Source organism: Martes martes (genome assembly GCF_963455335.1).
Source record: "Martes martes genome assembly, chromosome: 1".
In the NCBI taxonomy this organism is placed as follows: domain Eukaryota; kingdom Metazoa; phylum Chordata; class Mammalia; order Carnivora; family Mustelidae; genus Martes; species Martes martes.
This window is the reverse complement of record NC_137888.1, coordinates 38,090,908-38,106,206: the sequence shown is the minus strand read 5'-3', so window position 1 is coordinate 38,106,206 and position 15,299 is coordinate 38,090,908. Positions and strand designations below refer to the sequence as shown.

At 32.2% G+C, this 15,299-nt stretch overlaps 1 protein-coding gene across 7 annotated transcripts in view; it reads right to left on the bottom strand.

The window, feature by feature from the left end:
• CADM2 (cell adhesion molecule 2) overlaps positions 1 to 15,299 on the bottom strand; it is a gene marked incomplete at both ends in the record, with an annotated part of 1,059,071 nt that overhangs the window by 119,155 nt on the left and 924,617 nt on the right. The gene's annotated exons all lie outside the window — the stretch shown is intronic.

Sequence of the window (15,299 nt, the reverse complement as noted above, 5' to 3'; positions counted from 1 at the left end):
CATGATTCAGGATTCCATTTATATCCAAAATACAGAATTTTAGTTACAAGAAAATGCTAGAGCAAATAATATGTTTTGCATGTATTTCTACAAACTTTCAGGAAGACCACCAAATAACCTCTAAAGTAACCAAAATCAAGGGATATGATACAATGTTCTTTTATTTTACTTCAGAATTATTCAAAATGTTGATTAGTTTCTATGTCTACAAATTATGTTTGCTAGATTTCACAATACCCCACTTTCTGTGTCCCCCTACCCCCACATGTTTCTGATTCAACTCTTATATCTTTGGCTACTCTTTCTCAGGTTCTGTTGTCTTTTTGCATTTAGCCTTTAAATACTGAGATCACCAAGAATGGAATTCATGATCGGTTCTCATGTTAATTTTGGCTGGATCCTTTAAGCCACACCCATCTCTTTAGATTCTAGGTAGTAACCAGTCATTCTCAGGTTTATATTCTAGAGGAAATTCTCTACCACAAGCTACACTGAAATATATGCAGCACCCATTTGACATGTCCCCTCAGATGTCTAAAAGACATGGTGCCTTTACCACGTCCAAAATGAACTCCAGCTCTCCAACCATTACCTCCATGTTCTTTAACTGGCAATCTCTTGTTCTGTAGATCCTGCCAGCCTCCATCCAGCTACATACACCAGACACCCCCTGTTTCCTTGGATTTCTATCTTCAACCAATTAATTAATTCTGGTTGATCTATGTTCTGAATAGTTTTCAAATCTGCTCATTTCTTTCTTATAGCTCCACAACTACTTCTTTTATCTAGTTTACAGCGATAGTGAATGGTCTCTTTCTCTCTCATGTCAGTTTTTGTCTCCCTAAAATAGGATTTTTAGAACTAAACAAAGTTGTCTTCTCAAAACATAAATCTGACAGGGGCACCTGGATGGCTCAGTAAGTTGAGCGTCTGACTCTTAATTTCAGCTCGAGTCATGATCTCAGGTTGTAAGATGGAGCCTCAGATTGGATTCCACACTACATGTGAAGTCTGCTTGGGACTCTCTTCCTATCCCTTTGACCCTCCCCTTTGCTCATGCTATCTCTTTGTTTCTAAAATAAATAAATAAAATCTTTATGAAAAAATACAGATAAATCTGATAACAGCAATGTTCTGGTTAAAACCCTGAATGCTTCATCTTTGCTCTTAAGACTGAAAGCAAAATCATTAGTATAGCCTTTAGGTCTCATGTGATCTGTACATTTCTTTATTGTCTTGCCTTTTTTTTTTTTTTTTTAAGATTTTATTTATTTACTTGAGAGAGAGTGTAAGCAAATACAAGCAAGAGGAGAAGGAAAGCAAACTCCCGGCTGAGCAGTGAGCCTAACAAAGGGCTTGATCCCAGGATCTTGAGATCATGACCTGAGCCAAAGGCAGATGCTTAACCAATTGAGCCACCAAGAAGCCCCCTCTCTTGCCTTCTAACATTCATTTTCATTCTTTGAATGAATTTTATACAAATTATCTGGAATATTCCATTCTGGGAGAGTTTATTTAACTCTTGAATCTCAGCTCAAACATTTTTGAGGGCATTCATTCCTTACCCTCGAGTCTGATCAGATGCCTCTTCTACATGTTCTTTATCACCTTGGTATAATTTTTAAACAGTCATGGCTATATCTTCAGTATCTTGCATAATGCTTTACACAAAATCTGTGCTTAATAAATAAATTATTAAATGAATGAATACGCTAAGGATTTCCTTATACTTTTTTATTGGTTTGATATATTAATCCTAAAATACTAAAAAGGGTTTAATTGAAACCTTTTGGTGTTTGTTGTATGTAAAATTAATCTTAAATATTCATGTTACAAATAAACCACTTCTTCACAAAACAGAGTAACATTCTTCAGTTCTTTGTGGATATGTATTTCAAATTACTAATATAATGTATTACATTGTACCAATTAATAATAGTAAAAGGGGGTTAGTAAAAATGCATTATTATTGCTATCAATTTATCTTAGCTTTGTTTCAGCTTTTTAAAAATAATTTCTGTTTTAAAATGTCTTCAAGTAAATGAACTCTAACACCATATTTATTGAACATATCTACCTAGAATCATATATATTTTACACAAGATCTAATGCCCATCATATATAAAAAACATACAAATGGCAGAGAACAGTAAATAATTAGGTTTAAATTATTTTAGAATACAGGATATATACTATTATTATAAAACACTACACTTAGCAAAATATATATATTTTTTATATGGTTATTTCATTCACTACATTTTGAGCATTCAGGATCCAAGATCTTAACCTATCTAATTGTATGTTGTCATCTCCTAAGAAAATGCCTTAAATGTAAGAGCTCTTTAAATGTTCAAAGTATAAATGAATGAGTTGCTTCTTATTTCTTTCAAAATGCAAGAAAATGAGAAAGTTTGAATAAGAATATAGAAAATAGGGATATATTCATTCATCCACAAATTATATTTCAGTGCTTCCTAGCAAACAAGCAAAAAATATGCAGCTTTTTAAAAGCACAATATCTCCTTTCTAAGATTTTTGTAGGAAAAATATCTCTCTTTAAAATTTATTTTTAAAATTATTAAAATGTGAAAGGAAAACACACTTTAGTCTTAAGTGTTATTTCTTTTACTTATCTGACAAATTTTGGGTTTCCTTTAGAAACAGGCACAATTACTATCAAGAGATAGATTGATGCACAAATGATTCTTTTTTTAATCAAAATTTTAAAAGCTTTACGAACTTGGCAGTAAGGACACCTCTTGTTTTATTTGAACAACTCAGAATTTGAATCAAAGTGAAGATATTGATCCAGTGAAATGGATTTTCTATATCCTTAACAAAGATTTTAGAAAGGAGAAAAGATCAGTGATACAGCTACTATTAAACCACCTAATGGACAATCTTAAACGCACAAGCTCTTAAAGTATTTAGTGTCAGGGGTTCAATGTTTATCCATCACTAAGAGCTCTGTAGATGAATAAAAAGAAGTTTTAAATCAAATGTTTTATCAATAAAAAAAGAAAAAAAACCTTACCTCTTCCATAACAAAAGAAATAAAACAGAAATTTAAGATTATAAAGAACATCAGTCTGTTATGGATGATGAAAAAATTGCCAAATAAGAGAAGCAATTGTAAACTAATATCTACTATCAGCATACTGTATCATTCCATATTGTATAATATATTGAGTGAACAAAGGTGGTTTATAACTTAAAACAACAGTCAGTTGCATTGTCCATGACATTATGTGGATCCTTGGTTAAAAGCAAAATATCTTGATCATTTTATGGGTTCAGAAAAGTTATTTCCTATGAGTAGTCCCAAATAATTCATTTAACATTTGTATAGATCCTAGAGCATATGAGTCATAGTACCATTACCCATTTATATCCATTATTTCACCAGAATTGTAACATAACATTATAACATTCACAGTGTAACACCTAAAGCTCTGGTGTTAGTTTTCATAAATGATGCTACAGAGTATTTAGTATATTCTTAGAAAAGCAAATTCATCTGAGCAGTGTCTACATTGTTCACTGCTTTATCCTTGGTTCTAGAATAACTCCTGGCCCTCAATTAAATATTTGTTGAATAAATGAATGAGTAATGAATTTTAATAATATTTTCCAACCACTAGTGTTTTATAAATCAAATTCACTTGTTATAGTTAATCTTCTAATGGTAATGAAAATTGGGCAAATACTTAGTAAATAATAGTCATTGTTGTAAATATTCTGTATCTATTGGCTCAGAGAACTCTCTCCTACAGCATACCAGGAAGGTTATGTTGTTGACCTATTGTGTAGAACATGAAGGTAAGTCTCAGAGGAGTCATTCACCCTAGTTACATAATCATAAATCATTTACGCAGTTTGAAACTTGTTCTCTGATCTTCACTTACGTCAATAAGCTTGTGTGTCCTTTTCCCTCTTAGATGACGCTAGGAATTGCTAGCGCTTTTGTAGTAACCTCTGTGTCCTCTATCATTCTTTAAAACCAACTCTTTTCTCTATTTGGCTGGATTGGAAACTGGCAAAAGATTTGCTTTTACTCTATATGATCTGTAAGTTATAAAACCTATCTGGCAATGTTACTGAATTCTATGTATAAACCATATGTCAGTCTGCCTGATAATCTCCTCCTCTTCTTCTTCTTTTGTTTTTATGTATTACATCTCCCCCTCACATCTCTTCAGCAGATGAAAATATTCTTTTGAGTGAAGGAGGTTAAAAGGTACAGACTTCCAGTTACAAGATTTTTAAGTTTTGAAGATATAATGTGTAGCATGATGCCTATAGTTAGTAATACTATATGTGTATTTGAAAATTGCTAAGAGAACAGATCTTAAAACTTCTCATAACAAGAAAAATTATTTTAACTATGTGCAGTGATGATGTTAAATAAACATTATAGTAATCATTTATATATATATACTGAATAATTATACTATATACCTTAAATTAATACAGTGTTATATGTCAATTATATATCAAAATTATTTATCAATAAAACTGGGAAAATATTTTAAAAATAGAGAAATATATTCCCTTATTTATTATGATATATCCTTCTCAGCAACATATTTCTCTTCTCTTTAAAATAATATAGAAATATTCCCACAGCAAATTTCTATTAAGGAAAATTTAGAAACTTTTAAGTATTTTGTAAATGAAAGAGTTATGATTCTTTGCTTTATAGCAATGTTATTTTATAGAAGTTTCTGGAAAAAAATAATTTAATTAGCACCCTTACAAGTATCTCTTGGTAATTACATTAATACTAAAGAAAATTAGTCACCTATGCAAATTTCTGAAGCCACTTTGAAGTTTACTCTAAAATAAATAATAGTTCTCAGTTAGAGGCAATTGTGCACCCCACACCCAAGGACATTTGGCAATATCTGGAGATATTTTTGCTTGTTACAACATGGAGGACATATAGAAGGAATATCATTAGCGTCTAATGGATAGAGGATAGGAAGGTTACTGAACATCCTACAGTACAAAAGATATCCCCTTCACAACAAAGAATTACCTGGCCCAAGATGTCAATAGTAGCCTCCTGTAAAATGTTTACCTTCACTCTATTCATTACCTATATGGCTCTTCCTTGTTACAATGGATTGGGAATGACCAGAGAACTATGAAACCGTGTACATTTATATGGGATGCTTGGTCTATTCTTATATCTCATATCTCTACTTCTGAAATGAAGGAAGTATTGAATACTCTGAGAAAGGCCATTATAATACTTTCCTGAAGTAAAAAGCTACAAAGCAAACTCAGTCTATACCTCAAGGTTGACCACTTTTCATGTTGATATACCAAGAGTTAAGTAGAACCATTTCAGCTGTTATGTATTTCCTCTGTGTAAGACTGATTTTTTCTAAAGTGTCCAATTTTTCCCCTGTTTGTAATTTTACAATAAAACTCAAACTTTTAACTTCCCTTTTAACTCACAACATTATGCAAAGAATGCTCAAAACTATCAGGTACTTTTCCTTCAACAGTTTGTTAAATTCCTTTTGATTCTAATGAAAAATTATTTTTGTGTCAATCTTTTATTTATTCAACAAATATATACAAATTAGTGTGGGTATAAGACCCATTGCTACTACTAGTCAAGTGTTATATACCCACAAATATAGTAGCCTATGGTAATTTAATCCAAAGCAGAAAGATAAATTATGTATAGTTCAAAATCATGCAAAATTCAAAACTGAAAGCAACATAGCACTCTGACAGTGTATTATGGGTGTTATTGAGGAAGAGATTATATGTATTTGTCAGAAACAAAGGAAGTTACCCAGAGAAGTGGCACTTAAAACAATTCAAAGAATACATAATACTTGAGCTGACAAATTTTTTCTAGAGGTAGAGAAAATAAGGGAATTCAAACAAAGAGGTGAACAAGGGGTTGACGAAAAGAAGAATGTGGACTGTATATGAGTTATATGTGAGACATCTAGAAATAATGTAAACTCTAGGATGCATTATCTCTAAAGAGGTGCCAAAAGCAATGTTTTAGAGGGGTATATTTTCAAAACCTTCAGTATCAGGCTAAAGAATCTGGACACCATGTTAGAGGCAATAAGACACCATCCGAAGTTTATAATCAAGGGAGTATCAGGGTCAGAACCAAGGTTTAGAAGATATTTGGCAGTGGATAAAACTGAATGGATCAGGGAGCTATTAGAAGCAAAATGTCTCTATTATGAAGTTGAGCCACAAGGAAAATCTTAAGTAAAAGAAAAAGGTTGCAGTAGAAGTATAGATAATAACATCAATATTTTTGCTTATATTCTAATTCATAAATTTCTACAACTGTAGACTCTATAGTACATTACTTTAAGTGCATTTTCTCTATCTCATTTATTCTTACTTATATTTTAGCTTAAAATAATTGTTTCTCCAATATTTTATTCTAATTCTTAGAATAATTACAAAATACTTAGGGAATGAAGGAATTTATAATTTGGAATTTATAACAATTAAAATAATTATAATAATTTATCACATGAAGTGCTCTTGTATTTAATGGTCTGATACAGTGATGTAAAATGCATAGTTTTAATTCAACAGTGATAGAGTTAGCCGTGCTGTGGGAGACAAAGATAAATTTAGCTAGTTGATAGCTTCGACACTGGAGATGGAATATTTAGGAAAGGCATCAGGAAGGCCACGTGTTAAATTTCATGACTACCTAGAAAATTTTGACAGTTCTGAAAGCACATTTAAAGAAAAAGGCTCCATGGGAACCTGGGTGGCTCAGTGGGTTAAAGCCTCTGCTTTCGGCTCAGGTCATGATCCCAGGGTCCTGGGATCGAGTCCCGCATCGGGCTCTCTGCTCAGCAGGGAGCCTGCTTCCTCCTTTCTCTCTTGGCCTGCCTCTCTGCCTACTTGTGATCTCTGTCTGTCAAATAAATAAATAAAATCTTTAAAAAAAAAAAAAAAAGAAAAAGGCTCCAAATCATTATTTAAAATAAAAATGAAAAACCAGTACCCATTGCGTTTCTAAACATTTTCAAGTTGTTTCTGTTTTTGGTAAATTAAAGAAAATTTATTATGTCACCATGAATAGAATTCATCACAGGGATGCAAAAAGAAAGAGTAGATAATGAAATGAACACATTAATGTAAAGTTGTTTCAGATTTTATAAATCCACTGTGGGATGGCCTAAGCACTGAGTGTTTATTTAACAAACATACATTAATAGACAATGTATAGATTAAGTCAAACATGATGACTTAATATAAAACTATACAACTTAGTGAGGGAATTAATATTAATATCTCATTTCATGTTCATTAACCATTAAGTTAACTATCAAGTTTGGTTTTGCTTCATATGTTATCTAATCTTTAAAATGTCCCCTTTTGGGGTACCTAGGTGGTTCAGTTGGTTAAAACTCTGACTCTTGATTTTGGCTCTGGTCCTGATCTCTGGTGGTGGGATCCAGCCCCAGATGGGGTTCTATGCTCAGCAGGAAGTCTGTTTGAGAATTTCTCTCCCTCTGCACTTCCCCGCTTTGTGCTTTCACTCTGTCTCTCTTTCTTTCTCTCTAAATTAAATAAATAGATCTCTAAAAAATAAAATAAAATAAAATGTCCCCCTTTACGTAATTCTGGTAAATTTGACAAAGGCTAAAATCATCATCATCATCATCATCATCACAGTAACAATAAAAAAAATACAGTAATAGTCCTTACATTTAGTGTATATTTTAAAACATGTTTAAATTGAGAAAAGCCAAATCAAAAAATAACTACATAGTTATAGTAGATTGTCTCCATGAGATGTTTCCTTTAGGATAAAAAGGTTTTATTTATATCTTTCATTAATGGAAAGAAAAAATATTTTACAAATTATTTTTGTTTTCCCAATATCATCAAATTTTTTATTTTTTTACTGAGTATAGTTGACACACAATGTTATATTTGGCTCAAGTGTATAACCCAGTGATTCAATATCTCTTTGCTGTGCCCACCACAAGTGTAGCTACTATCTGTCACCATACAATGCTACAGTATCATTTACTATATTCCTGATGCTGTGTCCTTTATTCCTGTGACTTATTCATTCCATAACTAGGAGCCTGTATATCACTTTCCCCTTCAATCATTTAAAAAATTTTTTTTTTTGTAATTTATTTGACAGACAGAGATCACAAGTAGACAGAGAGGCAGGCAGAGAGAGAGGAGGAAGCAGGCTCCCCGGGGAGCAGAGAGCCCGATGCGAGGCTCGATCCCAGGACCCTAGGATCATGACCTGAGCCGAAGGCAGAGGCTTTAACCCTCTGAGCCACCCAGGCACCCCTTCTCTTCAACCATTTTGCTCCCCACCCCAATTCCTTCCCTCTGGCAACCATCAGTTTGTTCTTTGTATTTAAAGGTCTGATTCTACTTTTTGTTTGTTTATTCATTTGTTTTGGTTTTTAGATTCCACAAATGAGTGAAATCATACAGTAGGTATTTGTCTTTCTCAGTCTGATTCACTTAGCATAAACACCAAATTTAAGATCAATTTTTTTTCAGTATTGGTGAATAATGTAAGTCCTGAGCAAAATTACAAAGCAAACAATCTTTTTATATATATTTTTTACATATTTCATTGGTTTCCTATTTGTATTCTCAAGGTTTTTCAATTTCCTTTTATAATGTATAGACCTCAGAGAAAGTATTTGCTAAACTTGTTTGCAGTCATAAGGTATATGTTACCCTCCCAATGATAATAATAGAAAGCCAAACACTTATAAAAATTATTTGATTTAATCCTTACAGAAAATATGAAGTAGGTACATTTTCCAGATGAGGAAATTAGGTTTAGAGTGACTAGCATAAAGTTACTTAGGGAAGTAATTTGAATTTCAAACTAGCATTATCAGACTTCAGAACTTGAACTTTAAAAAATGTAGTATTGAGGGGTGCCGGGGTGGCTTAGTTTGACTTTGGCTCAGGTCATGATCTTCAGGGTCCTGGGATCAAGGCCCATGTTTGGCTCCCTGCACATCAGGGAGTCTACTTCTCCTTCTCCTTCTGTCCCTCTATCTGCAAGTGCTGTCTCTGTCTTTCTCTCACTCAAATAAATAAATAAATAAATTTTTATTTTCAAGGTCACACTACATTCAAAATATATTTTCTTTAATTTTGTTTTTTTTTAATCTTACCCCAGTGGTTGTTAACCTGTATTTGGACACCAAACACTAGTCTTATAAGAGCACGGTCCATCTCTATACACCACAGCTTATATACTGCCTCAAAGAATAGATAGGCTCTGATCATCACTCACTCATGAGCTCCAGTGTAATCATTCTATGCTTTACTTTAATCAAAAACTAAATCACAAATTCTAAATTGTAGGTACCACAAAAAAAAACTGAAAGGCATTTTGAAGATCAGAATAAAACGTCATGCAATTCTATAATAATCACTAAAATAATCACTAAAATCACTAGCCTTGTTCATAAAAATATAAATTAAAAATTTCCTCCTAGAAAAGGTATGCAAGTTTAACCCTCAGTATATCATTAGTGTGCAATGGCCTCTATCTTAGTTGTTGAGTGTCTTTTTGAAACAATTCTAGGGGCACCTGGGTGGCTCAGTTGTTAATCAGCTGCCTTCAGCTCAGGTCATGATCCCAGGGTCCTGGGATCGAGCCCCACATTGGGGGGGGGGGTGTCTCTGCTCAGCGGGAAGCCTGCTTCTCCCTTTCCCACTCCCCCTGCTTGTGTTCCTTCTCTCACTGTGTCTCTCTCTGTCAAATAAATAAACAAAATCTTTTAAAAAAGAAAACAATTCTAAATACATTTAGAGAAAGAATTTCATGATTTGTATCCTTTCTTAGAGGTCCTCCAAAAAACAAAGAGATAATTCACTTTTTAAAATAGATTTTAAATTATTCTGTCTTGCAATTATGATATGAAGGTACTGGACTCTTATAAATCTAAGATACATTATGAAATTATAACAGTGTTATACTCTCTGTAGTATGAGGAATCTTGCTACTTTAGGATTCTATGAATTACTTCATCATGAACTTGACCCTAACTCATCAATTGTCCCCAACTATGCTTAAAGAAATGACATAATAAAAAAATAGATGTATGATGAAATCATCTAGAGTGGTGGTGTCCAATATAGTAACCACTAGTCACATGTGGCTCTTTAAAGTTCAATATAAATTGACAGCAATTTAATAAAATTTAAACCATACGTTTTTAGTCACAAGATCTACATTTTAAGTGCTTTGTAGCTCCATGTAGCTAGACATTGGCTACTTACTATTTTGGGACAGATAAGAATACTACCATCAACACAGAAAATTCTATTAGACAGTGCTGGTATGGATGGGTTATGCAAGAGTGATATAAATCATCATGGTTGTCTCATCCCTATTTACTTATAGGGTTGCTTAGGTTTTGTGTTTTCTTACATGGAAGTAGAAAAAAAGTTTGGAAATAAAAACATAATCATTCTAGTTTCGTTTGCTTGTTTGTTGGTTGCTTAGCTTTCATGATCAGTTGAGAATTCTGAATCTTTCATTTCCTGCTCAGAATAACAAGTAAAGAAAATTGACAGAGAAAGACATCTTAAAAATATTAGACAGATTAGACTATAAATTCAGAGAGAAAACAGTAGAACTCAAGAATCTAATGATGGTGAAACAGAAGTCTTCACATATGAAATCTTAGATGCATTTTATTAAACTCAAAAATCAATATATAAACAATTTGTTTCTAAGGAAACAAAGGGAGGACTTCATCACATATTATTTTGCAACTTGGTTTTGTTAAAAAGGAAATATGACAACATTCTTTCATTTTTATGATATCTCATTTTTATGATCTCTGCACATAAGAATTTATATAGTTCATAAGGGGATAAATGATGAAAGCATTTGATAATGAAATTTTTAAATTCATTTTCTTTTTCAATTTAGTTGGCGCTTATAAATCTAAAAATGAAATGCTTGTAATTACGGGGTAAAGATATCTTTACTGTCTTTGACAAAATTATGAACCATCATTTTTAGAGTATTTCATTTTGAAAATGCAAGTGTAAGAAGAACCAGAAACAATGACTAAATAGAACACATTTGAGATGTATATTTGAAATCTGACCTTAGTATTTATAATACGGTATGTTCTAGGAACATACATGACAGTTGTTGCCCACTTTGGATAGATATATCATCAAATCCAGGAAATATGGAATATAAATTCAAGGTTGCTGTATTTACATTTTTATTATTATTATTTTATATATGCTGGACCAACATGGGGTTTGAACTCATGACCCTGAGATTAAGACCTGGGCTGAGATCAAGAGTCAGAGGCTTAACCACCAGAGCCCAGGTGCCCCTATATTTATTAAACTCTTATTGAAGAGTATAATAATGCTGTTTTTCCCTACCAGTTTATTATTACATCTAAACATTATTAAAAAAAAAAAAACTTACAACCTAAAAATCTAAAATAACGTGTCTCTTAGATCCAGATGGTGAATGGTAATTGCCTTCTTTCCTCATATATCAAGGATTAATACAATAAAGCTTAATATACTGATGATTATATCTGCCTTAATTATAATACAGTCAAGTTTATGATGATTTTAATTATAAATTTACAAATATGGATAAAATTACAATATTGAAGAAGAAGAAAGTCTGAGGGCTGATACTACCCAAATTCAGGACATTATATAGCTACAGTAATCAAGACAATATGGTATTAATGCAAAAATAAATAGATCAAGGAACAGAATGGGGAGCTCTGAAAGAACCCTACATAAATATAGTCAACTGATCTTTAACAAAGGAGGGAAGACAATTCAGTGGAGAAATTATAGTTTGTTTAACAAACTCTGGAATAACAGGACATCCCCATGTAAAAAAATAATCCACACGTAGACTTTATATTATTCACAAAAATTAACTCAGAATGGATCATAGACCTAAATGTAAAGTGCAAAACTATAAAACTTCTAGAAGATGATATAGGAGAAATCTAGCTGATCCTGGGTTTAGTGACAACTTTTTAGGTAACACTGAAAACATAATCCATGGAAGAAAAAAAAAATGGTTAAGTTGAATTTTCCTTAAATATGTTTGCTCTCGAGAAAGACACTTCAAGAAAATGAAAAGACAATGAGGAAAGTATTTGCAAAGAATGTGTATGATAAATGAGTGGTATCCAAAATGTGCAAAGAACTCTTAAAACTCAACCAGAAAAACAACGCTATTAAAAATTTGGCAAAAATCTAAAAAGACACCTCACCAAAAAAGATATGCAAATGAAGAATAGCATCTGAAATGATACTCAGACTCATACATCGTGGAGCTGCAAATTAAAATGAGATACCACCACTATTTAGGATGACCTCAATCCAAAACACTGACAACTCCAAATAATAGTGAGGACATGGACCAACAGGGATACTAATTCATTGCTGGTAGGAATGCAAATTGATACCACCATTGTACAAATTTGTTTGCAATTTATTACAAAGCTAAATATAGTCTTACTAGCAATTCTATTTATAGTATAAGATAAACATTTAGATTTTCTAAAATTTCATGTTTTAATCTTAGTGGCGTTGAGATACATTGCCTCTTCATAATCAATCAATTTGCCTTTTGCTTAAATTTCTTCTAATTTAAAACTGAATGCCATTTACTCAAAGAAGTTGAAAACTTCTATTCAAACCAAAACGTGTGCACAGGTATTTATACTAGGTATATTCATAATTGCCAGAATTTGGCAGTAACTAAGATAGTTTTCAATAGGTGAGTGGATAAACAAACTCTGGAATATCCAGACAGTAGAATATTATTCAGCAATAAAAAGAAATGTCCTATCAAGCCACAAAAACACATGTCAGAACCTTAAATGTGAAAGAAAAAAGTCTAAAAAGACTATATGCTATATAACTCCAACTACATGACATCCTAGGAAAGGCAAACCTTTACAGCTAGCTAATAGATCATTGGTGGCCAGGGAGTTGAGGAGGGGGAAAGAGCAATCCAGTGGTGAATCACAGGGGGTTTTAGGGCAGTGAATACATTTTGTATGATATTCTAACCATGGCTGCAGGACATTATAAACTGGTCAAAACCTTATAGAATCATACAACATAAATTGTGAAGAATGATGTAAAATAAAAGACTTTAGTTAACACTAATCTATCAATATTAGTTAATCAATTGTAATGTATGTACTATAATAATACACAATAATGATAGAGAAAATGTGAGGGGGCAGGGTAGGGGTAAATATGGGAACTTTGTACTTTCTCCTCAATTTTTTTAATAAACTAAAACCACTTTTAGGGGCACCTGGGTGGCTCAGTGGGTTAAGCCTTTGCCTTCAGCTCAGGTCATGATCTCGGGGTCCTGGGATTGAGTCCTACATCGGGCTCTCTGCTCAGCAGGGAGCCTGCTTCCCCCTCTCTCTCTGCCTGCCTCTCTGCCTATTTGTGATCTCTGTCTGTTAAATAAATAAACAAAATTTAAAAAAAAAAGAGTTCAAGACCCAATTTAAGAAAAAAAACCAAACAAACCAAAAAAACAAAAAACAAAAAACAAAAAACCCTACTTTTAAAAATAAAACCTATTAATTAAAAAAAGTCTTTTGGACCCAGATAGTAAATAGTAATGACAATCTTTCTGATATGTTAAGAGCTAATCCACTAAAGTTTAATACATCAATTGAGTATAGTTTTCTAACCATATATTTTTCTCTTAGAAATGTGTATATGCACATATATTATAGTACAATCAGAAAATAGAACTAGAACAGTTTGAAAATCTTGGGATGCTAAATATGTAGTCACTTTGGAAAAATCAACCTTGGGGTGCGTTGGTGGTTCAGTCAGTTAAGCAGCGGATCCTGATTTGGGCTCAAATCATGATCTTAGGGTTGTGAGATTGAGCCTGTGTTGGGCTCTGCACTGGGTGTGGAGCCTGCTTAACATTCTCTCTCTCCTCCTCCTGCCCCTCTTCCCCCTTGTCCCACTAAAAAAAAAAAAAAAGGAAAAATCAAATGAACTATATTTTAAAAACAGAAGTTATTTAATCAGAAGTTAAAAATATTGGACATGAATCACTTATGCTTATTTTCTCAATATTTGCTTTTACTTGTCAAAATCATTTCTGTCTCATTTTCATATCCAGTTTTTTTCCTTGATTAAATTGACTTAAATTTAACTGCAAACGATACATTGTCATCTATACAATACATACATTCTATCATTTGAGAGCTATTTTTGACTGCCTTTTTATGAAATTAATTTGTGTGCTTAAAATAATGTTAAAACTTCTAAAATAAGCTTGATTAGGAACTTCATAATAAGACTGATTAGGAAAGGCCAGTTAAGAATATATTGTATTAGTTTAATATATGAATTTAATATTTGTTAAAATGTGGAATTTCTGCTCATAAATATATATTCTTCTCTCACTGAGATTTAATAACAAAAAATGTTTACTTCTACTAATAACAGAAATTTTATAGTAACAGTGAATCTCTGCACTCAGATCACTTAAAATATTTAATGATTCAATTATTTTAAATAGTTCAATATTGCAGGGATAAATAAAATATTCTTTTACATATAAAAGAAAAAATATGTACCTCATGACCACATGTGAATAATATACCATTATGGGCAATATATGAATGTATCCTTCCTGAAAAAGTTTAAAACTCTATTTGACAACCATATATGAAAATGAATTTAAGATGTAATTTGAATGTAAGACATAAACCATAAAACTTCTAGAAGAAAGTATGGGCAGTAGGCTCTTTGACATCAGTCTTTGCAAAGATTTTTTTTTTTTGAACCAGTCTTCTCAAAGGCCACAAAAGTAAAATAAAAAAAAAAAAAAAAAAAAAGGAGTCCACCAAAAAAGCTTTTGCACAGTGAAGGAAACCATCGACAAAATGAAGAGGCAAACTACTGGATGGAAGAAGATATTTGCAAATCCTATATCCTATAAAGGGTCAATTTCCAAAATACGTAAAGAATTTATACAACTTAATATCAAGAAAATCAAATAACCCCATTAAAGAATAAGCAGAAGGCCTGAATCTACATTTTTCCAAAGAAGACTTGGATGTCCAGCAAATTTGTGAAAAGATGTTCAATATCACTCATTATCAGAGAAATGCAATTCAAAAACACAATGAGGTGTCACCTCACACCTGTCAGAATGGCTATTTATCAAAACAACACAAAATAACAAGTGTTGGTGAAAATATAGAGAAAGGAAAACCTGATGCACTGTTGGTAGGAAA